The sequence below is a fragment of the Neofelis nebulosa genome, chromosome 15 (genome assembly GCF_028018385.1).
Source record: "Neofelis nebulosa isolate mNeoNeb1 chromosome 15, mNeoNeb1.pri, whole genome shotgun sequence".
Taxonomy (NCBI): domain Eukaryota; kingdom Metazoa; phylum Chordata; class Mammalia; order Carnivora; family Felidae; genus Neofelis; species Neofelis nebulosa.
The window spans coordinates 47694140-47716775 of record NC_080796.1 but is presented as its reverse complement, the minus strand read 5'-3'; the positions used below and the strand labels follow the sequence as shown (position 1 = coordinate 47716775).

General features: G+C 55.5%; 1 protein-coding gene across 5 annotated transcripts in view; it reads left to right on the top strand.

Moving 5' to 3' along the window:
• The window catches only part of SYT2 (synaptotagmin 2), a 106058-nt gene that overhangs the window by 61852 nt on the left and 21570 nt on the right, over positions 1-22636 (top strand). The window contains exon 1 of one of the 5 annotated variants that reach the window (XM_058700056.1): positions 367-599. The exons of 3 other annotated variants lie outside the window; for them this stretch is intronic. The gene's annotated coding sequence lies outside the window, so the exon portion shown is untranslated. Of the gene's footprint in view, positions 1-366; positions 635-22636 lie in introns of those variants that run through there. One more of the 5 variants, XM_058700055.1, reaches the window with a different exon arrangement.

The window sequence follows — 22636 nt, the reverse complement described above, 5'->3', positions numbered from 1 at the left end:
CCTCCCCCAGCCAATCCCCGCTCCCCAGAGGCTCGTAAAGCTCGTGGGTGGCGCGGGTGGGGTGGGGAGTGTCGCAGGAGGGCGCGGAGTGGGAGGGGACGCCTCCGCATTGCCCCTGGAGCCCCGCGGGCCTCCGGGGACCCGAGGCCGGCCCCACCCACCGCAAACTTCTCTAGGGGCGCGGCGGGTTGAACCCCTCTCCCGCACGCCGCGCGTTCTCCCTCGCACACACCTCCCCTTCCCCGTCGCCGCTCCCTCCCCGCCCACCGGCCGTCCGGACGCGAGAAAGGGGGGCGCGGGGCGCGCGGAGGCGGCCTCCCCGGGGCGGGGATTGCCGGGGCGGGGGCCCTGCGTCCCGGTTTGCGGGGATCGCCCTCGGAGGGGCCGGCACGCGCTGTGTGCAGGCGGATGTGAGGAGCATCTCAATTGGCGGGCGGGGGAAGAGGGTTCGGGCTGTTACTACTGCAGAGAGAGAAAGAGCGCGGGCGAGCCGGCGAGCGGGGAGCGGGAGGAGAGCCGCAGCGGCCCGGCCGGCCGCGAAGTGGGAAGAGGGGACCTCGACTTCGAGACCCCGGCCGTCCCCGCGCTCTGCTCTCTCGGTGAGCTCTGGCCGAACCGCGCAAGAACGTCCCCGGTAAGAGGCGCCCCGGGCGGGGACACCCTGCGAGGGCAACCCGTGGTCCCGAGCGGAGCCGCGCTCCGACCATCGGCGGCCACCGGGAGGGCCTGGGGCGCGGGCGGGCGCAGGGTCGCCAAACTGGGACACTCCGACTTTCTGGGCTCGGCGCTCACAGCCAGATAAACTAAGTGCCGGAAGGAGCCCGCGGTGGGGGAGTGGGCTCCGAAAATCCACTTGCGTCGGCACCGCCCGGCTAGTCCCGGGGGAGGTGTCCCGAATTATCCCGGGAACCCCTCGCCCTTGCCCTGCTTCTCCTCCCGGGGAGCCCGGGACGCGCGCCGGGAGAAGGCGCGAGAGGCCGCGGTGCATCTGCGCGGGCACCCTGGGCAAGCAGGGAACCGCGGGAGGCGGTGCGGGGGAGAGTGGATGAGGTGGGCGTAGGGTGAAAAGTGGGTGCGGGGCGCGCATGGGACCCCCCGCCCGCGCCGCAGTGAGGCTGAGCCGAAGCGCCCCGCGCTCGGAGCTCGGGAGCCCCCTGGCGCAGAGCGGGACGCGCTGGGGACACTGGCGGTGCGCGGAGCTGGCTGCTTTTCCGCGCCCCCTGCCCTGCCGCTGCGGACCGGGTCTGGGATGGGCGGCGGCATCTTCGCCCCTTCCTCTTCTCGAAACTTTTTCATACTCCAGCAAACGCCGCGGCTCCGTGCGTTGGAGGAAGCAGGGTCCCAAGAATTCTGGCAAACCGCAGAGCTTGGAGAGACCGGGGTGGGGGGTGGGGAAGGGGCAACGGGGCAGTAGGCGGGCATGCTCTAGTCAGTTTGCTGTGTGACCTTGGACGAGTCGTTGCACCTCTCTGAACCTCACGAAGAGGGAGACACTTGGTGCCCCCGTCGGGAACGCGGAAGAGGTCGGGGGCAGCGTGTTTGGTGAACAAGTCCGCAGGGCGCCTGCCTCTAGCCTTGGCGTTTAGGAATTCATGCCTTTGATGCGGGCCTCTCTGCGGAGAGGCTCACTTCCTGGGGAGGGGTGGCAGTGTGGAGCTGTGTACCCAGCGTTCCACGGGAAGTCACGAAGCTTCCATTCTGACCTGGCCTGTGACCTTGGACCACTCACTTACCCCTCTGAACCTCAGTTTCTTCAATGGGTTTTGGAGCTTATGGTACCCAAGGTCTCTCCCAGTTCTGACACCTGTATGCCCCAGAATGCTGGGAAGGCCAGTGGAAGGAATGGGTGGGGTGTGGCCTCACCAGCTGCATTCCTCCTGGGACATAGCCTCTGGGGAAACTGTAGGTCCCCCCCACCCCCTAAAAAGTCACCAGGGCCTTGAGACCCTCAGCCTGCTCACCTATCAACTGTTCCCACCTGCAGAATCTCCAGTATGGCTGTGAGAATGTCGGCTTCCCTGCACTAGCACAGCCCTCTTGCAGGGCTGAGCCTTCCTGGGGGAAAGATGCCCAGTGACAGTTAAGAGTCGCATGGGTTAAAGGGGGATGTCAAGGATCCCCCTCCCCCCAAGGTCATGCTGTCTGACTCTCGGCTCTAGGCTGCATCCACTGCAGGCAAGGATGATCTGAAGGAATCACGTTTAGAAAGATCCCTTCTCTGGCTGGGGAGATCTCCACTACAACAGCCCGTAACACCCCATTGTGCCACCGACCTCACAACCCTTCGCCAGAGGGAAGCCTCATCTAACTCCTTCTTGGGTGAATTCTGGTTTGGTCTGCAGTGGAGATGAAACGTTAGTTTCTCACTGGGCCTTAGGGTGTTGTAGGGAGAGTCCTGGTTTAAGACAGGAGGCCTGAGGGGCGCCTGGGTGGCTCCTTCGGTTAAGCGTCCAACTTCAGCCCAGGTCATGATCGCGCAGTTTGTGAGTTCGAACCCCGCTTCGGGCTCTGTGCTGACAGCTCAGAGCCTGGAGCCTGCTTCAGATTCTGTGTCTCCCTCTCCCTCTGCCCCTCCCCTGCTCGTGCTCTGACTCTCTCTGTCTTTCAGTAATAAATAAATGTTAAAAAAAAAAAAAAAGACAGGAAGTCTGAGTTTAATTCTAGGCTCTGCCTCCCAATTTGTGTGACCTTGTGTGACCTTGGGCAAGCCCCTTTCTTGCTTTCCTCACCTGTACACTGAGAGGGTTGAACTAGATAACTTCCCAGGGTCCTTCCAGCCTTGCTGTTCTGTGGCTGAAGTTCTGGGCTGGTGTCTGGGTAGCAGGAAGTGGGTTTGGCTGGGTGATGGGGGCGGCTGGTCTCCAGGAATTCCCATGCACTTGCCCTCGCACGCCCTTCTGTCCCCAGGGTGGAGACAACGCGAGACTAAAGAGTCCATATGAAGGGGCCACTTTCAAGGCTTTGCACACCCCTGCAGTGAACTCTCCCGAGACCCTGGGCTCTACTGGTTGCTAGCTGCGTGACCTTGAGCAAGTTACAGTATTTTACATCTTGGAGCTTCACGTACTCAGTTGTCAAAATGAAAGGAGAACAGTGGTGGTATTTTAGGACTGTTGTGAGGATTAAACACAAAACAGCACATAAAGTGCTTCGGCCGATGCAGAGCCCTCGGAGTCCTCAGTGAGTAGCATCTACTGGACATAATCACAATAAAGCCCGTGGGGAGCAGGTGGCGGGGCAGCGGCCCCTCCCTGTGCCCATGGCCCTCGGGTCCCCCCTGCAGCTTCCAAAGCTTCCCTGTGGGGTGGGAACAGCAGCACTGCCTCAATGCCTCTCTCCCTCTCTGCCTCTGTCTCTTTCTCTCTCTCTCTGTCTCTGTCTATCTCTGTCTCTTTCTCTCTCCCTGTCTCCCTCTTCCTCTCTCCGTTAGGATCATTCTGCAGCAGAAACTTCATGTGAAAGGAAAAAACGGCTAGACTTTCCTATAACCTCACACCTGTCTGCCTCTAGCTCTCCCTTCCCCACTTTCTGCCACACCTCTGGTCCCTTCTGTGGTGAGGACACATGGGCATTTTGCTCCACTTCCTGAAGGAAGGAGCCAACTGAGGCCCAGGGAGGGCTGAGACTGGATCCCTGGAGGTGGGGGAGCCAGAGGCATGTCTGGGCCAGGGGGAAGGGGTGGCGGGGTGAGGGGGTAGAGCGGGGACTGGCAAAGGCTTGGCCTCAGGGGGACTCCCAGGACCCCAGATCCCAGAGCCAGACCAAGCGGGCTGGGTGCAGGGATGGCAGGGCCAGGACTTGGGGTACCCCAGACTCACTGTGTGATGTGACCTTAGGCAAGTCCCACCCACGGGCCTCAGTTTCTTCATTTGCAAAGTCAAAAGATGGTTTAGATGAATCAAAGGTCCTTCTAACCCTTTTGGTTCAGATCCTGGTTGGCACTGCCTCGGGTGAGGCTGGGTGGGGTGGGGTGAGAGGTTTGTTGGAGTCATTTGGGCATCAGCACTCACCGCCCCTTTGTCATACTTCTGTGACAACCTGGGGAGGTGAAGCCATCTCTTTCTTAGTAAGAATGCTGAGCGTTAAGAGCAGAGGCTTTGCAGATGGACAGACCTGGGTTCTCATGTTGGCTCTGTCTTCTTATTAGTTGGGTGAATTTGGGCAAATCACTTAATCTCTCTGAGCCTCAGTTATCTCGTCTGGGAAATGGGAATAAAATCACCTATCTCCTAGAGCTCTTATGAAGATTATGTGGGAATAACTTCTATAAAATTCGGGCAATATGGGGGAGTTCTTACTGTGAACTGGGTGCTGCACAAGGAATGGGCTTTTGAGGCTCTCTGTCATCAGGACGGGAGGCTCAGGTGAAAGGAAGGGTGGGGACAGAGCCCACAATCTTGCACTTGTCATCATGCACAGGCTTCCAAGAAAGGGCCCCAGTTTCCGGCATCCTCTTCCTGCTGTGCACTGGCTAGGGGCTTCAGGAGTTTGAACTCAGCTGGTTTTTGTCACAGGGCCTGTGGAGGTGCCAGCTCAACCACCGGGGGGGCTGCAGGCAGAGTGTGGAGCTGCCAGAGAGAACAGCGAGGTTCACAGAACGCTTCTGGTGAGGAAGGGGATACAAGCCGGAAGCGTGACAGCCTTCCATGCGTTAGTTGTGAAGAAAGGGCGGTAAAATGTGGTCTTGGAGAAAAGGCATCGCCACTCACCGGGGTGTGTTAGGTGAGGGGCACCACAGCATGGGGCACTGCAGGAGGCCGTAGGGTTCATCTTATCGAGTCCCTGACTTTGATTATGGGGAAACTGAGACTCAGAGAGGGAGAGAACTTTGCCCGGTATCACACATCATGTTAGCGCCAGAGCTGGGGCTGTGCCTGCACTCGTGGACCCTCCTCCGGTGCTCTTTCCGCTCTCCCCGTTAAGCACCAAGCAGATATCTTCCAGCCCTTCTGCCATCAGACCTCAAAGAAGGATGCCTTGACTGCAGCAGAAAGGACGTGGGTCACTGACGGGAAGAAACATCTTGACCTGGCACTGAGATCATCAAGTCTGACATTCCCATTTTGCAGATGAGAACACTGAGGTCCAAGAAAATGAAAAGACTAGCAGAAGGTTGCCCAGTGTCTGAGCCCAGAGCTCTTCTAGTTACGCCGCTTCCACGCAGCTTCTCTGGGGTCAGACATGCTACGTGGCCACGGGGTAAAGGCAAATGCACTTGAGAAAGGAACAGAGGACGGAAAGACAAAGCAGAAGAACGAAAGACAGAACTGTTACTCCCAGGACCGTGATTTTCCTTCTAGGCTTTCTTTCTTGACGTGTCTGTTGGCCGCTGCTTGGAGCTGTTCTGCTGACAGCCTGCCTTGCCCTCCCTGAGGAAGGAGACAATAGCCAGATCTGTTGGTCTCAGTTCCACTGGCAAGGCTGAGTGAAAGAAAGTCAATATTTGCCCAGTGGCAAAGGACAGGAAATAAGTCTGACTTGGGATGAGGGTTGGGGGAGTGGGGGGGTGGGGAGAAGTGGTTCTGAAAAGGAAGGTTGCAGAGTATTGGGCCTCCCGTGTGAGCACTTGACTTCTAAAGGAGCCTTTGGGTTTACTGCATTAAATAACCCTTTGTATCTCGGACAGCTTCCGGCCCCATCCGCAGGCACTGTCCTCCTGGCAGCACTGATCCCTAATAAATTTCCCCTATTGTTTGCAGCTGATGCCTCCCCAGCTTTCAGCTCCCTGGAGAAATGGGACTTTTAAAGCTTTTGCAGAGAGGCCTCGGAGCAGATGGCCCATTGAGCAAAGCTCAGGCAGAGAGCCGTGCAGAAGCTGCGAGAAAGGCTCGCTTCCTTATCTGGGCCCCTGAGCCCAGGGAAAGATGTGGAAAAAGTCCTTGGCAGGTCAGGAGAGGCTGTGAATGATTCCCCCCCCCCCCACCCCCCATGCCTTTGTTTTGTTATCTTTCCTTTTTATTTTTTTCCTCTGCCTCCTGCTTCCTCTGGGTCCTGAAGTTGAGTAGGGGCTGGGGGGAGGAGGGCTGAAGCCCCCAGCCTTTCCTCAACTGAAATGAAATTCTTGAACCCAGCGGCAGCTGCCCGCTGCTTTAATGGCTTTTGTGATTGCTGTGTTGCTCATGGAGTCGCATCTTAGGGATTTAACAAAGGGTGCATTCGCAAGCAGAAGGCTCCTGATCTGAGGTGACGGGGCTATACTGCAGCAGGAAGGGCTCATGTAAGGTGTGAGGTACAAGGGAGGACTTCCCATGCTGGGGACTCACCAGCCCTCGGTGAATCTGCTAGGGGGAGACGGCGGGGGGGGGGGGGGTGTGTGGATCCATCCAGCTCACTCCCCACTCTGGGAGTGAGCTAGCTTTCTTACCTGCCGCCGAAGAGGCTTCCTGGACTAAACATGGTGCCATGGCTCCCAAACTGATCAGCAGGACTGGTAGTCCCTGGAGACCATAGAGCCAGTGTGACCTCCCATCCCAGGGTGGCCTGCTCTGCCAGCCGCTGTGGGTTTGGGGCTGAGTGACTGAGTCTGGGTGGAGGGTGGTGGGGGAGAGAAGGAGGGTCCTGGGCTTCTACCCAGCCAGCCCCACACCCACAGGGGATACTGCAGTATTATAAGCAGCTAGGAGGCAGGAGAGTCCCTCCCAGCTGCTGCTCACCGTGGGGCCAGCCAGGGCTCCCAGCTCCCAGCCTGCCTTCAGCCTGCTCCTTACTGCTTGGCTGGGGCTGGGACTCAGCTGCTCAGAGACAGATTGCAGCCTGTCCCTAGCCACCACCACCCCCCCCCCCCCCCCCAGCACACGGCCCCTGGGCAAGAGCACAGCCCATCTTCCCTGCAGCGGATTTCCTGCAACTATGCTCCATCTTGAGCAGACTTTCTGAGCCTGCCGTGGGACCTTAGCCCATCGTTTAGGTGTACTTGGAGCATATAGTTCCTCGTACCCCATAGATACTTGGCACTGTTGCGCAGTGGTCGAGAGCTCAGGTGCCAGGGCGCCAGGTTGCCTGGGTTCAAATCCCAGCTCCACTGGGATCTTGTTGTTTAAACACTTGGTACTCAATTTGTTCATCTTTAACATGGAGTTAAATTCGTTGGTATGCCTTAGGGTTGATGTAAGGATTGAGTGTATTAATATTTATATTAAAAGCTCTAACAATAGTGAGTACCTGGCATGTGGTGCTAATAAAGATTTAGCTATTGTTGGGGAGCTTGGGTGGCTCAGTCTGTTAAGCATTCGGCTCTTAATTTCCGGCTCAGGTCATGATCTCACAGTCTGTGAGATCGAGCCCCGCATCGGGCTCTGCGAGGACAGTGCACAGCCTGCTTGGGATTCTCTCTCTCCCCCTCTCCCTCTCTGTCTGCCCCCTCCTCAGAATAAATAAACATTAAAAAAAAAGATTTAGCTATTGTTATGGTGTTTCTTTTTTTTCAACGTTTTTTTTTTATTTATTTTTGGGACAGAGAGAGACAGAGCATGAACGGGGGAGGGGCAGAGAGAGAGGGAGACACAGAATCGGAAACAGGCTCCAGGCTCCGAGCCATCAGCCCAGAGCCTGACGCGGGGCTCGAACTCACGGACCGCGAGATCGTGACCTGGCTGAAGTCGGACGCTTAACCGACTGCGCCACCCAGGCGCCCCTGTTATGGTGTTTCTTAAAACTGAACGGGGCAATTTGTAGAAAAAGAAATGTAACACTGGAGCTAGGGGTGGGGTGAGGCAGGGGTGTAACTGTATTTGAATAGAAGGATCTGGAATCCAGCGAATTCACTGCTAAATTAGTACATATGGTCCCACACAAGCTGTTTGGTCCCATTTGAAAATGTGGAGAAGGATGACTGTCCCTCTCACCTTTTCCAAGACATCCTGGGAAGTGAGGTGGGTGATGATAGTCTGAAAAAACCAGTCGGCCTGGAGGATGCACACATTGGTGTCTTCCTGTCACCATGTAGGACACATGCATGTGGGACATGTGGGACACATGCAGGCTTCCTGGCTGAGGCTCTGGCCTGTTGGGCCTTCTACAAATGGCACCAAACCCAGTGGGCCGCTCTCCCAGGGAGGCCCCTCGGACTCTGGGTGACTCTGGGCTGAATCTGGTCTCTCTGTGTCTGCTCTTTTCCATTTGGCCGGGAAAAGGGGTGGTGATTTTGTGTCTCCAGAAGCTTCTTAGCGGTGGGGCAGGAGTGTTTCTAGACACAGGCCATAGTTGTGCAAGCAGAGAACAGGAGGGCTGGAGAGAACATCTCCTTGAAGCCGGAACACCCTGGCCAGGAACCCCAGACAGACCAGGGTGATGCCTTCCCTTGGGGGGGCCAAAGCAGGCAGCTCTTCCTCCTCCTCCCCTCAGCCAGGCTATCTGCCAGGCAGGGCAGGCAGGGAAGGGGGCTGCCTGGAAGCAGGGCATCGACTCGACGTCATATTCAGTACCTGTCCTGCCAAGTAAGTCAGGGACCCTGGTTGATAGCGCTTTTGTCCCCTCCCTCGTCTGTCTCCTTCCCAGCGTGGGACATGGTGCCCACCTGACCTGCTGATAGTACTGGGTTGATGATTAGGCCAGGGGTCTCAGGTGTTGTCACCAGAGTTCTCTGCTGAAGACCGCAGGGATCCCAGGCCAGCTGCTGAGTGATGTCCGCCGTCCTCCCCGGGCTGGTCATCTGGGGTGAGTGGCAGGTATGGAGAGGGGAGGCCACTTTATTTCAGAATTACTCAGGGCCTTGGAAATGTCGCCTCTGGAGCCCTCCTCAGAGCTTCTTTCCAAATATCATTTTACCAAGAGCCCCAGAGATGAGGTTGCTTTGCCAAGGTCACCTCCAAAGTCAGCCGTGAGCTCATGCCTCAGAGTCCACTGTATTTCATCTGCTCCATTTTCCCCAGGCTTCCTAAAGAAGGCATTGGGCATTGGCTAGAAATGCAGGGTCCCAGCCTGGTGCCTATCTCCTGTGACCTTGGCCTTGACCTCAAATTTCCCTGTACCTCATACCTCTGGAAGTTGGAAGGACTTAGATTAGATAGCAAAGAGAATTTGCTGAGTAGCTTTGCCAGGGGTGGGAATGGAAGATTTTCCCAAGACATTTGGGAGTCCAGGCTGGATTAGGTCTTGGCAGAAGCTTCAGGAAAGAACCCTGGACTTGGAGTCCAATAACACAAAGCCCGAAGTCAGATCCTGCAACCGGCTAGCCGTACTGGGGCAAGTGCTGGATCTCTTTGAACCTCATCGCCCTCCCCCCCAAATGTGATCAGACACTCCTTACTTTATAGGGGGCATATCGATTTTTTACTTAAAAAAAAAAGATGTATCGAGATATTCACATACCACACAATTCACTCCTTTCAAGTGCACGATTCGGTGGTTTTTAGTACAGTCACAGAGTTGTGCAAACTGCCACCACAATCTAATTTCAGAACATTTTTTTCCCACCCCAAAGAGAAAAACTGTACACATTAGCAGTCATTCCCCTATTCTTCCTTTCCTCAAGCTTTAACCAAATGATAATCTATTGCCTGCCTCTATACATCTGTCTCTTTGGAACATTTCATATAAATAGAATCGTATAATATATGTTCTTTTGTGTCTGGTTTCTTTTCCTTACATCATGTGGTCAGGGCTCCTCCATGGTGCACCAGGCATCACTATCTCCTTTCTATTTACTGCTGAATAATATTCCGTTGCATGGATATACCACAGCGAGTTATCCTTTTATCAGTTGATGGACCTTTGGGTTGGATTTTGACTATTATGAACTATTACAAGTACGATGAACATTCATGTAAAGGTTTTGTTTTGTTTTGTTTTTTTAAGTAATCTCTACACCCAACGTGGGGCTTGAACTTACAACCCTGAGATCAAGAGTTGCACACTCTACTCACTGACCCAGCCAGGCGCCTTTCATGTAAAGACTTTTGAGAGAACATATATTTTCATTTCTCTTGGGTACGTACCGAGGAGTGGAATTGCTGGGTCAAATGGTATAGTTTCTTGTTTTGGTTTTTTTCCATTCAAAATAAGTTTTATATCTTAGGTAGGCTTTATTTATTTTTTTTCTGCCAAATTTTTATTTAAATCCTAGTTAGTTCACATACAGTGCAATATTGGGTTCAGGAGTAGAACTCAGTGATTCATCAATTCAAATGGTATACTTATTTTGAAAGCTAACTTTTATCAGACCCTGTTCTAAGTATTTTATATGGATTATCTCCTTATACTCTATAAAGTAGGTACAATTATTAGCCTCATGTTACAGAATGAGGTTCAGAGACGTCAAATAACTTGTCCAAGGACACTCAGCTAACAGAGCCAGGACTTGAGCCGGATAGTCTGGTGGTAGCTGTTTCACCACCTTGCTTCTATATGCGAGTAAATGGGATAACGTACGAGAGTGTTGCCAGCCTACCGCCTGGCCTACAGTAGATACTCAATAAGTGTTGCATCCTGGGAAAGATGACCAGACGCCCCGCATTCCTCTGTCTGACCTGTTGTGTGGCTGTAGGAACCTCTGTGTCCCTTTGAGCCTCTGTCCAGTTCCTCCCAGTATATAAAGCTTTTCAGTGTGGAATTTAAAAGGCAGGGTCAGGGTGTGGGAAGTGCAGTGTAGTGGAAAGTGTCCTGGATTCTAGCTCTGACTCTCTCACGGACTTGAAAGCAATCTCCCTTCTCTGGGCCTGGGTTTCCCCATTGTTCAGTGAGGGGCTGGAGTAACTGACCCTGAGGTGCCTTGCAGCTCTTTCGTCCTATGTAAGTTCCATCCTGTCTCCTCAGCAGTCCTAGCCCCCCCGGGGTGGGGGGGGGGCGGGAAGTGAAGCCTGGAGTACAAGTCCAGGGTCTCAGGTCACTGTGGGTGCTCAGACTTCCCCCACTCAGTGTGTTAACAGGCCAGGTTGGAGGCTGAGTCAGGTGGTGGGCGAGACCTCCCACCCCCTTCATCATAGAGCCCTTGTTGTGGGCCGGGGACCTTCTCCTATGATCCAAGCCAGGAAAGAGCCATTTGACCTCCATACCTCCCCACCTCCTTCTTGGTTACCCTTCTCCGGACTCCTGCACTTCTGAAATCCGGCTCCCTAGGGTCAACGCGGCCCTCGCACCTGTCAACTACCCAGCTGGCTTCTGGTGCTTGGCCCCACCTCCCGGTTTGGGAGTGTTTATGGCAAAGTGCTGAGCACGTGGTAAGTGCCCTGTGTCAGTTGACTCTGAATCTGGTTCCCCTGGTCTTGCGCCTTTTTCAGTGAGAGCGTTAGTTGTGTTTTCCAAGCCCAATCTGGCACCACTGAGCAAGGCAGCCGCAGTTATTCTGCGTCCTCCATCGAGCGCCACCACCTTTCCCAGGCCTTCCCTTTACTCCTCATTCCCTGCTTCCTGGAACCTGCTGGTCAGAGGTCCTGCTGCAGCCCCAGTACGTAATGGATAGTGCATTTAACTCTATGCGGTGGGGATCAGTGGCATTTCTATCTCATGAAAGAGGAGCCCGGTCCAGGATAGGGGAGTGCCTTCTCCGAGGTCACCATGCTGGCAGGTGGCAGCGGGAGGGTTTGAGCAAAGGCTGTCTAGTCCCAAAGCCTGCACAGCAGGCCGATAAGAGAGGTGGTATAAAGGCCTTTGGAGGGATGCACGGATCCAGGGAAACCAAGTAGAGTATCTCTGAGCAGGTGGCCTCTGAATTCCTCCAGGGCAGGCATGTGTCAGTGTGTCTTATCTCTTTTTACCTCTGCCAGGAGGTCAGTGATCCTCCGGGCCTCACCTTCTCCTGGCCCAGTGGGGCGTGGCATCTCCAACAGGGTCCTGCTCTTAGCTTACCCAGAGAATTCGGGTGATGGCTGAGCAGCCTTCCTTACACTGGCGATGGCTTCAGCGTCTCCAGGGTTTGCTGTCCCTGCCTTTGGTGTGCCGAGCTGGAGTTTTGGTCCCCAGCGCCCCTCCCCCCAATGCCTGCATGCCTCACTATTTTTAAGCTCCGTGGGCTTAATGAGCTGCCTGCCATGACACGTCTTCAGCATTCACCTTTTTCTCTAATGAACCTCAGAGAGCTAAGCTGGCTCCCTTTTCACTTGACAACCACCCCCAACTGGGAGGCCAGAGCTGGGCTGTTGCCCACCTGGGTCAGACTCCACTCACGAGGACTCACCCTGCGGTGTGCCCCTAAACTCCCCTGGTGGTGGCAACATCGGAATCCAGCACCCCTGCCCCCCACCCCCGGACCTGGCCTCTTCCAGATATGCTGTCCTTTGTCCTGTGTTCCCCCCATCCTACCCCAACCCCTGTCAAAAACCCAGAAACGGCAAAATTTAAACCGCCAAACCATTAAATAGTATTTAGCAAGAGTTTATGATGCATTTAAGAACAGTTCGTGAACTGAGAGCTCTTAAATTCAAATACTGGTAAGAAGCTCAGGGACAGGACAGCACAGGACGGGTTATCAAATGGGAAGGAAATAGTCTACTCTTTACCTCAAGTGCTTATTACCGTGGGGGTTTCCGCTTGGCAGGGGCTTGGATAAAGATGATTATCTTATACCATTTTTAGGAAGAACGACTTGGTTTTGTGTTGTTTTTTTTTTTATGATTATCAGAGGCATTCACAAGAACTAATCTAAGTTAAAATTTGCTTGTGTTCATGAAATAAGCTAGATTTAGTTTTGCTGATGTGGCCTAAATGGTCTTGTCTGCTCAGGGAATTCTCGAGTCTGGTCTCCATTTTGTATTTAATTTCAGCATCCCCGAGCCATCCCTACACGAGTGTGGCGTGTCATAAAGAGGACTGTTGAGCTCCCCCGTGGACTTGGATGGTGGCCTTCCTTGAGGACGAAGTGCCTGGAGAGCTGGCAGGGCCTGGATGAATGAGGCCAATTGACAGTGAGGGGTGGGACGGAGGGGTGAGAGATTTGGAGACTCACAAGGTTGGAGACGGGACCTTGAACTTCATCTAGGCCAACGCTGTGTCCCCTGTCTATGGCCTCCCTTCCAGTAGTTTCTAATCTCAGCCTGAACACCCTTCGTGACGGGGCACTTGTTACCTCACGGAATTCGCCATCCTATCAGGATTTTTGGAAGCGCTATGTAGAACTCCTCCCTCATTTTGAGGCTGAATCTGTTCTCCCCACCATGAGATGGGGGAGCCCCCAGCAGAGGAAGAGCTCAGCTTCTGCTCCAGCCACACCGCTGGAGTCGGAAGTGGAAGGTCCACGGCGCGGTGTCCGAGGCACGGGCTGAAGGAACAGCGCTGTGGTCCTCACCTTGGAGGTGACGTTGCTCGGGGGAGTGGGCACCAAGAAGAGGCGAGCGGGCTGGTAGAGAAAACTGAAGTCAGATGCCTGAAGCCCTTCCTGCTTCAGGTGTGTGGCACCTTGAATATGTGGCAGAAAATTAGAAATACCGAAACAGACCAGCTCCATATGGGGAAAAGGTTAAATGCTGCCTCCCGCGCCAGGGACTGGGGGTCTGATGGGAGCCACACCAGGAATTCCAGTTAAAGCTTTAACCTGGGGCCACCCCGCAGGGAGACCGAAACCCCTGGAAACTCTCTGACCAAGCCTGAGGATGTCACTGGCTTAGAAGACCACGGAATCGGGAATGAACTCTGTGGCCGTGGGCAAGTCACTTCCTCCCTCTGGCTCTCAGCGTCTTCTGCTGTGACATGTGTTGTGTGTGGACCTTCAGAAATGATGCGGGAGGCTGGGCGCCGAGGTTGGAGGTTGCTGTGCATGAGGGCGGCTGGGCTTCATCCAGGCCCACGCTCCGCGGGGCTCGGTGCCACCGGTTGTATGAAGGCGAGGATCCTCTGTCCGCTTCCTTCCGGCCTTGGGCAGAGAGCTGGACACCTGTGCATTGTATACCTGGCTACCGCAGGGCCCATTCTCCGTGTGCTTGGCAATGGTGAGTGTAGAGTGATGCTTCAGCTCCCGTGAGAGAGAAAGCCTAGAGGCCTCTGGTGTCCTGGGCCAGGGAGGCTGTCCTGCCCCAGGTCTGGCTCTGTGGAGTACGTCCCAGAAGGCGGGGTCTCTCGAGGCGCCTGGGTAGCTCAGTTGCTTAAGTGTCCGACTTCGGCTCAGGTCATGATCTCACGGTTCGTGGGTTCGAGCCCCACGTGGGGCTCTGTGCTGACAGCTTGGAGCCTGGAGCCTGCTTTGGATTCTGTGTCTCCCGCTTTCTCTTTGCCCCTCCCCCACTTGTGCACATGCTCTTTCTTTCTCAAAAATGAATAAAGTTAAAAACGTAACATTAAAAACAAAAAAAAAGGAAGGTGGGGTCTCTCGAGCCAAAGGCAGTGTCGTGCTGTACCACCTACCCCCCAGCCAAGGTCAGCTGTCATTCCAGCACCTTCCAGGGTCATGGTGGTGAGTGGTCCCGTCCTGTCTTACAGTTGTCAGAAACCCACCCCTGCCATCTCTGCCAGATTTCTTGCCTAGAACTGTCCAGCCCTTTCTAAGCCCACCCCCATATCCCTGGCTCAGGGTTCCTTTCCAGGAAGCCTCCCCAGAGTGGTGCTTCTTGGCTCTTTATGCCTTCGCTCCACTGTCTCTCAGCAGGATCACCTGCACCTCACGGGGGAAGCAGGTGGGCCACCTGGTGCCCGGTGCCCTGGGCAGGGCCCACGGTAGCTCCCACAACAGCCGTCTAGTCAAGCTCTTGCAGACCAAAGGGAGCACGTAAATGCCGGGCTGGAGCACCGACCACAGGCAGATCAGCTCGGAGAGCTTTCTCTTCTGCTCATTCTTTGTTCTGTTTGATTGCAGTATAGTTTAGATTCAATAGCGTGCACAACTTATTGGTACATTCTCCTGCACAAGCACCCCAAAAGCCGCCTGTGTCCCCTGCCCTGTCACTGCCCACCACTGTCTCACCTCTGTCACCACAGATCAGTTTTCTCTTCTTCCTGGCTCTCCTTCCACCCTTGGCTGTTCTTCATGATGCCTTGCATTTCACCTTTTCCTGCGAATCCTCTGAGTGTTGATGTTCCCCAGAGCCTGTCTCTGGTTTCCTTCTCCCCAGGAGACTGTTCTCCCGCCGCCATCCCCCTGCACCCTGCCCAGCCACCTGTGCTAATGACTTCCAGACATTAGTTCTCCCTATAGCCCCCATTCTGAGCAGCACACCGGCCCACCAGCCACCTGCTGGACGTCACGGCCACTTGGTGGCCCAGTGGCATGGCTAGGATGCGGCTGGGATGTCCTTGGGCATCACTACGACCTTGCCTTGTTGCCTCCGAGCTCTGTCACTGCAGAATGGGAGTGGTGGCCGGAGGAAGAAGAGCCTGACTCTTCTAGCTTCTGTGGGGAGAACCCTGTCAGACCCCTCACAGAAGAATTTGAAAACTTGAGCAAACAAAGTTTGCCTTAAAAGGCTGCTGGGCTGGCGTCGAGGGTACGGGATGGGGAAGGATGGTTTATTGAGAGAGGCCTGGCTGCCAGCACAGAGACCTGCAGTCTCCAGGAAGTACAAAGAAGGGTGCTGAGCTCAACCTGGGCCACAGTATGGTGTTTAGGAGAAGCCCACCCGCCCCCTAGGGCTACCCCTGTGTGCTCCTTGTGGCTCCCAGCCCCTGAGGAACAGGCTCTGGGCACAATAACTTGCTTTACGTTCATCGTCTCCGAGCCTCACAAGCCTATGAGGCCGGTACTGTTCTCATTCTCACTTTACAGATGGAGGAGCAAGACCCAGAGAGGTTAAGCTACCTGCCCAAGTTCACAGGGCTGCAAGCGGCAGAGCTGAGACTCGAAGCCAGGTCTGTCGGACCCAGGGGCCAGGCGCTCATCTGCGCCACGTGGCTGCCCCCCAGGCTTGACCTGGCTCCGTTTCCTCGCTGGTTCTGCCTCCCAGGTTTGGATCCACAGAGAATCCAAGTTGGACTTTCCAACTTGGAATTTTCCCGTATCTCTTCCCTCCTCCAGCCTGTTGGCATTTTGAGGACATGGCTTGCCCCTGTGGGCCCCCGTTTCCCATGTCTGTTCTGGCTCCCAGGTCAGGCAGGAGAAGGTTGGCTTCTTCGGGGAATATAATTGTGCCCCCGGGATTTGCATGACCCACTTTAGTTTGTGGAGACCATGAGCTGTCAGAGGTGTTGGCGGTAATGGGCATCTTCATTGGAAAAGTGAAGGGCACATCTTTTTCCCCAAGGGCCTGTCCGGCCTCTGGGAGGAAGGAGGCATTTGTGGAAATGGGGGGAACAGACTGCATCCGCCTTGGCTGAGCCCCTCCCGGGTGCTGGTTCCCATCTCCCACTGAGGGCACACTGGGCTCCCCAGACTTCTGACTGTCCCAGCTCCCTCCTTGGCCCCAGATGAAATACTCTGCTATCTGAGGGTGCAGTTCTTTCCATCCTGTGGGGAAGAGGAAACTGGACACAGTGTGAGTAAGCAACCTCTTTTACCCCGCTTAGCCTCGGTTTCCTCATCTATAAAATGGGAATAATAGTATCTACCTTACATGACTGAGCATGAAATGAAATTCAGTGAGGCATTTACTAGAACCTCAGGGAAGGTTTCCTTCCTTTCTCTTGGCACACACCCCCACCCCGTGGGCCCGGGGCCTTCGTGATATCTCTCCCCCACAATGAGTCCCGTGAGCCAGGGCTGTTTGTTAGGAAGGAAAGAGCCCTGGGCTGGATGCCAGGAAGTCAAGGTTCAAGTCCACAGTGAGTGCTTGGGTAAGTTGATTTCTGAGCCTCAGTGATCTCTTGTCATGGGGAGGATCCCATCTGCTCCCTGAGAAGGCCTGAGTTTGTCATCTTCCTCGAGGACAGGGCTGAGTTCTGTTCATCTCGTGTTCCCAGCACTTAGTGCTGACAGGGTTGGATGTGAGGGCTGACTTCTGCCTGGCCCCGCAAAAGTGAGAGAAGTAATCTTCAGGCCCTTCCCCGGCCCTAGACTCTCGGGAGGTCTGAACCGCAAGGGACTCCCTTTCCCAAGGAAGAAGCCCCAGGGAACAGTCTGCCCAAAGGCTGCCGTCGTCTCGTCCTTGTTGAACAGTCCATGCCAGCAGGCTTGCCCACCCCAGCCCAATGACCGTTCGGGCCCCGGGGTGGGGGGTGGGGGGGGTCTGGCCTTGACAGGCACGCCCCCAGCTTCGGTGTCTCTCTCCTCCCTTCTGAAGAAGGGGGGCTTGATGGACGTGGTTGCTGGAGGGGAGGGTGCAGTACCTGGTAAGACCCCCACCTTCTCAGTTCCCTGCTGCCAAGCTCAGGGCTCAGGGCCGGTGGGGCCTGGCAGGAAATACAGAGGCAGACAAGACACGTTCCACCTGTAGCCCTCACCATCCACAGGGAGCCGAGCCGCTCACGCAAGTAAGTCTGGCACGGGCAGGAGCGGTGCAGTGTCTCTGGGAGGAGAATCCCTGGGGCCTCAGGCTCTCCAGCCTCATGCCCTCCGAAGTGCCGCTCGCTTCCTGGCTGGTGTCACAGCCTCCTTCCCGGGACGCGAGGTCTGACCTTGTGCCCACGGTCAGCCGGCCCCGCTGAGGAGAAGCGAGGAGAAAAACCACAGGTGTCCAGGGCGCGTTGTGACTGATTTCATTCTCACGGTGCTCTGGGGGGACAGGCACCCTGCCCTGTCTTTGTAGCTGAGGAAATGATACCTGAAGCCCAAGCCCATCTCCCAGGGTTGCTGAGCTCTGGGCACCAGGTTCCAACTCAGCCCGTGTTCCAAAGTCCACGTTCTCCTCACCACACTGGCACCCCTCGTGAGGCTCATGCTCAGAGGCTGAGCCTTCGAGCATCTCAGAAGGTCCCTGGACCACTCTGGGAGGTGCAAAGGCACTTTCCAAAGCGTGGAAGTGTCGAAGGGGAGAAGCACCAGGTCTCCTGATGCCTCCTTCGGGTCCTACACCCCGCCAGGAAGCAGGGGACTGACAAGAGGTGACCATGATGCTGTGGGGGGCGGGGGGTTGCTGGGGGCCTGCTGTCTCTCCCGCCTCTGAGGCTCTGTGGCCCTTCAAGGTGACCCACGTTGGAGTCTGTCCCCGCTCGCTATTAAGTACGAGGTCTTCACATGTCACCCCCCAGTTCCTGGACAAGCGGTGTGGTCAGACACCCCCAGGGCTTCTCTTCCCAGGGCTTCCCAGGGCTTCTTCCCAGGGCTTCTCGCGTCCCTGCCGGTGGCTCTGTGGCACACACATTGGCTCGCTTGTGTAGACACATGTTCACAGTGCCGTGCAAGTGTGTTAGCAGTCACAACACACACACGTGCACACACGCAGAACCTTCCCGGCACCCCCTTCCCTATCCTGTTCCTTCACTGGCTGCTGTCGCCCCAGTCGCCTGGGCCTGAGAGATGCAGAAACTCTCTCCTCTTACAGCCGCTGAGCAAACACGGCCCCGCCGCGGTTCCGCTCCATCACTCGGCTAATGGAGCCTTCTGCCAGTTGCCCACCTCCTCCTTTCCAGGCCGTGAGCATTGACTGGGGCCTAGGAGGCAGTCATCCTGGGCTGGGGGGAGCCCACTTCCCTATCGGGCCGAAGATGGGGCCGTGGCAGGCTGCAGGCTCCTGGACAGACAGGAGCCCTGTCAGCCAGGCCCCAGGGAGGAGGCTCCTAGGTCTCTAACCTTCTCCCTCGGGGGCCACCTAGGGCCCCTGCCACCCTGGCGTGGCTCCCCGCCCCTGCCTGCTCCTTCTCTCCCCCGCCACCCCCACCACCCACACCACACACTCACATTCGCACGCTCACCCCCTCCGACACGCTCAGAAACACATCACACGCACTCACCCCACACCTCCACACTCACACACTCCAATTAAAAGACTTTTGCCTTCAGCCTGAGCCTCTCACCCCCGGTCCCTTAGCGGGGCTCCCTTAGCGGGGCCGTGCTTAGCAGAGCTAGTGTGTTCAAAGCTTGTAACATTTAGTTGGGAAGAAGATGCATCAATTTTTAATGGTTTTCAGCTCAAAATGAAGATGTGCATTCGCCACGAAGGATAACAGGGGACCGTGCTGGAAAGGACGGTGCCGGTCACATGCGGCACAGCAGGGATCCCATTGATTTGTGTCAGATCATCACTGCTGAGCCACAAGGGCTCCTCTTCCCCGCGCGCCACGCACGTGCTGCGCAAAGCAGCGGCCCCCCCCCCCACCCCCGGCCTGGGTCCCGCCCTTGTGCCCCACACTCACGGCACACTCGAAGTCTCCATGACACTTTGGCGGGCAGGTCTCTGCACCCCCTCCGCACCAGGCAGCCTGGGGCCCTGCTGGTCCCTAAGCTTTCGTGTATATTCCCACTCAGTCACCCGTCCAGGATCCCCCCACCCTTCCTGGCCTGTTCCCAAGTATCCTGACACCCAACCCATGGAAGACCTCTCCTCCGCCCCAGGAGAGCTGCCCACAGGTTTGGGAGACACTGTCGGGTGCTGGGCAGTGGGGGTTCTGGATGAAGGCCCAGGATTCTGAGTCTTGGGAGAAGGGGGAGGGAACGCAGCAGGTCTAGGGGTAGAGGGACCCCTTGGAGCGGCAGCGCTAGAGGCCCCGTAGACTGCCCTGGGCTGGCCAGAGCGGCCGGAGGTGACTCAGCAGCTTTTCCCCCTGCTGTAGTGAGCTGCTATAGTCTTCACTCCCTGTGGGAAGTCTGGACTCTTCCCCCAACGCGGGGGTCCCCTGTCCTGGTCCCGGCTGGGGTCTTGGCTGGGGTGGCAGAGGGAAGCGGGACCCCAGGGGGCCTGGCCTGATGGGGGCATCCCTGCCCTCCACCGCCGCACCCCCTGCACCCGGCTATCGGCTGTCGTGAACCAAAGATGAACTGGAACCCGTGGGCTTGCAGGGGGTGGAGGGAGGGGGGCACCAAGAGCAGGGAGTCAGGGACTGGACGGCTCACACCGCTCTGCCCCCACTTGCCACGATACTTGTGAGACATGAGATAACACACGTCCCTTTGGGGTCTGTTTCCTCATTGTTCGGATGGGGGGTTTGGGCTGCATTGTCAGCCGGGTGCCCTCAGCGCTCACAGTCCAGGGCTTAATTCATCTGTGACGGAAGAATATCCACGCCCTGAGTCTAGGTTCAGAGACAAGTACCCTGTGGGGGGGGGGGGAGGGGGGTGTGCAGGGCTGCAGCGTTCCAGGGGCCTCACACAGGAGCCCCCTGCCTTCGTCATCACAGGCCAGCAGAGTGGCGTGGTTGACTTACGGATGTGCCAGCAGACCGGCCCAAGGTCACGCACAGCGATTGAGTGCTGGAATGAGGACTCAGCCCCGGCCGTCACATCCTGTGCTTCAGAGCTGTGACCTCTGCCCAGGGCCTCCTCTCGGTGGGCTGGGATTTACTGATCTCAGCCTAGATGCAAAAGAAAGAAAACGAGCGTCATTGCAGCGGGAGAGATTGAAGTTAGACACTGGGAAGGACTTTTCTAGCTCTCCGGAACCTTGGAGTGGGTAGCTGTCCCGGAGCTAGTCAAGAGCAGGCCCTGCCTCGCTCTGCCAGCAGTGACAACCTTGTTCCAAAGTGCAGGTGCATGTGGCCCGACCGGGGAAGGCTCATCAGGCCTTGGTACAGAAGGAGCTCACAGACATGGGTAATTTATTTTCCCAATGAGCTAGAAAAATAATTCATTAAAACTTTATCCTCTGCCTCCCGGGACCAAACGTCGGACTGGAACATGGGTTCAAAAAACAAAGAGATGCACTTACCCTTAGGCATTGATCTTTTTAGCCTGCTAGCTTTGGTGAGAGGCATCTTGCTGGTTAACCTATTTCCATCTCATTACTTTGGTTTCTGCAACTACAACATGAGGAGAGATTAAGTAAGTTAACTCCCCATTATCTGTATTAATGGAGGCCAGGCCTGAGTGTGACAATCTGCAGAAGTGTATGGTCCCCAGATCATATTGACTTGGTTTGGAGTGGCAGTTGGTAGCAAGTGTGTGTGTGTGTGTGTATGTGTGTGTGTGTGCGCACACACGCACACACATGCACATGTGCTTTTGGTGAGGGGTGGGGATCAAACTTACTCATGTTTGTTGTGGGGTCAGAATCCGATTTTTTTTTTTTTAAGGTGGTATCTGATATGAAGTGCTGGGATAGTTGAAAGGGCAGAAGTTACCTTTTTTTGGTATTTTTATGTAATTTATTTTTTAATTTGCATCCAAGTTAGTTAGCATATAGTGCAACAATGATTTCAGGAGTAGATTCCTTAAAGGGCAGAAATTACTTTTTAAAAAAAAAATGTTTATTCATTTTTGAGAGAGAGAGAGAGTGAGCAGGCACAGGCATGAGTGGGGGAGGGGCAGAGAGAGGGGGGGTGACAGAGGGTCCCAAGCAGGCTCTGCACTGATAGCAGAGAGCCTGATGTGGGGCTCAAACTCACAAGCCATTAGCTTATGACCTGAGCCAGAGTTGGACTGAGCCACCCAGGCGCCCCAAGAATCTAATTTAAAAAAAATTTTTTTTAATGTTTATTTATTTTTGAGAGAGACAGAGCACAAGTGGGGGAGGGGCAGAGAGAGAGGGAGACACAGAATCCGAAGCAGGCTCCAGGCTCTCAATTGTCAGCACAGAGCCCGATGCGGGGCTTGAACTCGCGACCTGTGAGATCGTGACCTGAGCCGAAGTCGGACACTTAAGCAACTGAGCCACCCAGGCGCCCCAAACCCCAAGAATCTGATTTTGAAGGGAGTCTCATCTGGGAGGATATCAGTGGAGCCCAGAAGCCAGCTGGAGGTGAGTGTGGGGCTTTAGAGCTCCTGACCCATTCTAGGGCACAGGAGAAGCAGGGCGAGGAAGCAGGGTGGCCTCTGGGCAAGGCAGGGAATGTCTTGACGATGCCTCCCAGTCTGGGGCAAGTTAGACGACTCCTGGCTGAGCTACATAAGCCCCTCATTTGTTCTGTCTCTTGTGAGGCTGGGAACTGGGCTCCTGATTCCGAAGCACCCCGGGGAGGGGGAGGGGACAGGCAGATAGATTTGTGTGGTTCGAAATCACAGAAATACAGAAGGGTTCGCAGTGAAATATGTGCCAACTACTCCTTCCCAACTCCCCTCCCCTGGAGCAACAGCCAATGTCACCAGCTCCCTGTGCGTCTTTCCAGAGCCAGTCTGTGAATATCTCAGCACGTATATACACACAGCTCCCCCCTTTCCCCATGGATATTATGCTTAACTCGTGTGCATATTCATTTTTTGGTTAACATTCTCTTGAGATCATTCCACATCAGCACCCAGAGAGTAAAGCCCTGGAGCACCTCCACGATGCTCCCGCATCAGCAGAGCAAAGGTCCTAAAAGCAGAGCATCCGGGAGCTTATGGGATGGGTGGGAGGCCAGCTCACGCCGCCTTCTGCAACTAGTCTAACCCCCTTCCATCCTACCTGACAGGTTATGGTCAATGGCGTCTCCCTTTAGACACAAAGATTACCGCTCGGCTCTGAGCAACCTCTCCGTGTTTGGAGTCAAGGGGACGCAGCCTCCAGACACAGGCTGTTTTCACTTGTTAGGACACCCTACCTGGGTGTACCCCAAGGCTCTCAGTGCATATGACCCTTTTAATACCCACCGGTGGGCCTGCTTCCTGCCCTGCTTCAGGCCTCTTCCTCTGGGTTGGTCCTATGGTGACAGAGAGAAAAAGGGATAAGATAAAGGATTTAATCAGGTCGTCACTAGCCCTCCACCTCCTGCCCCGCCACCAGGCCAAACGTGGCCGTTCCCCCTGCCAGAGGGGGCCAGAAGCGGCTGGCTA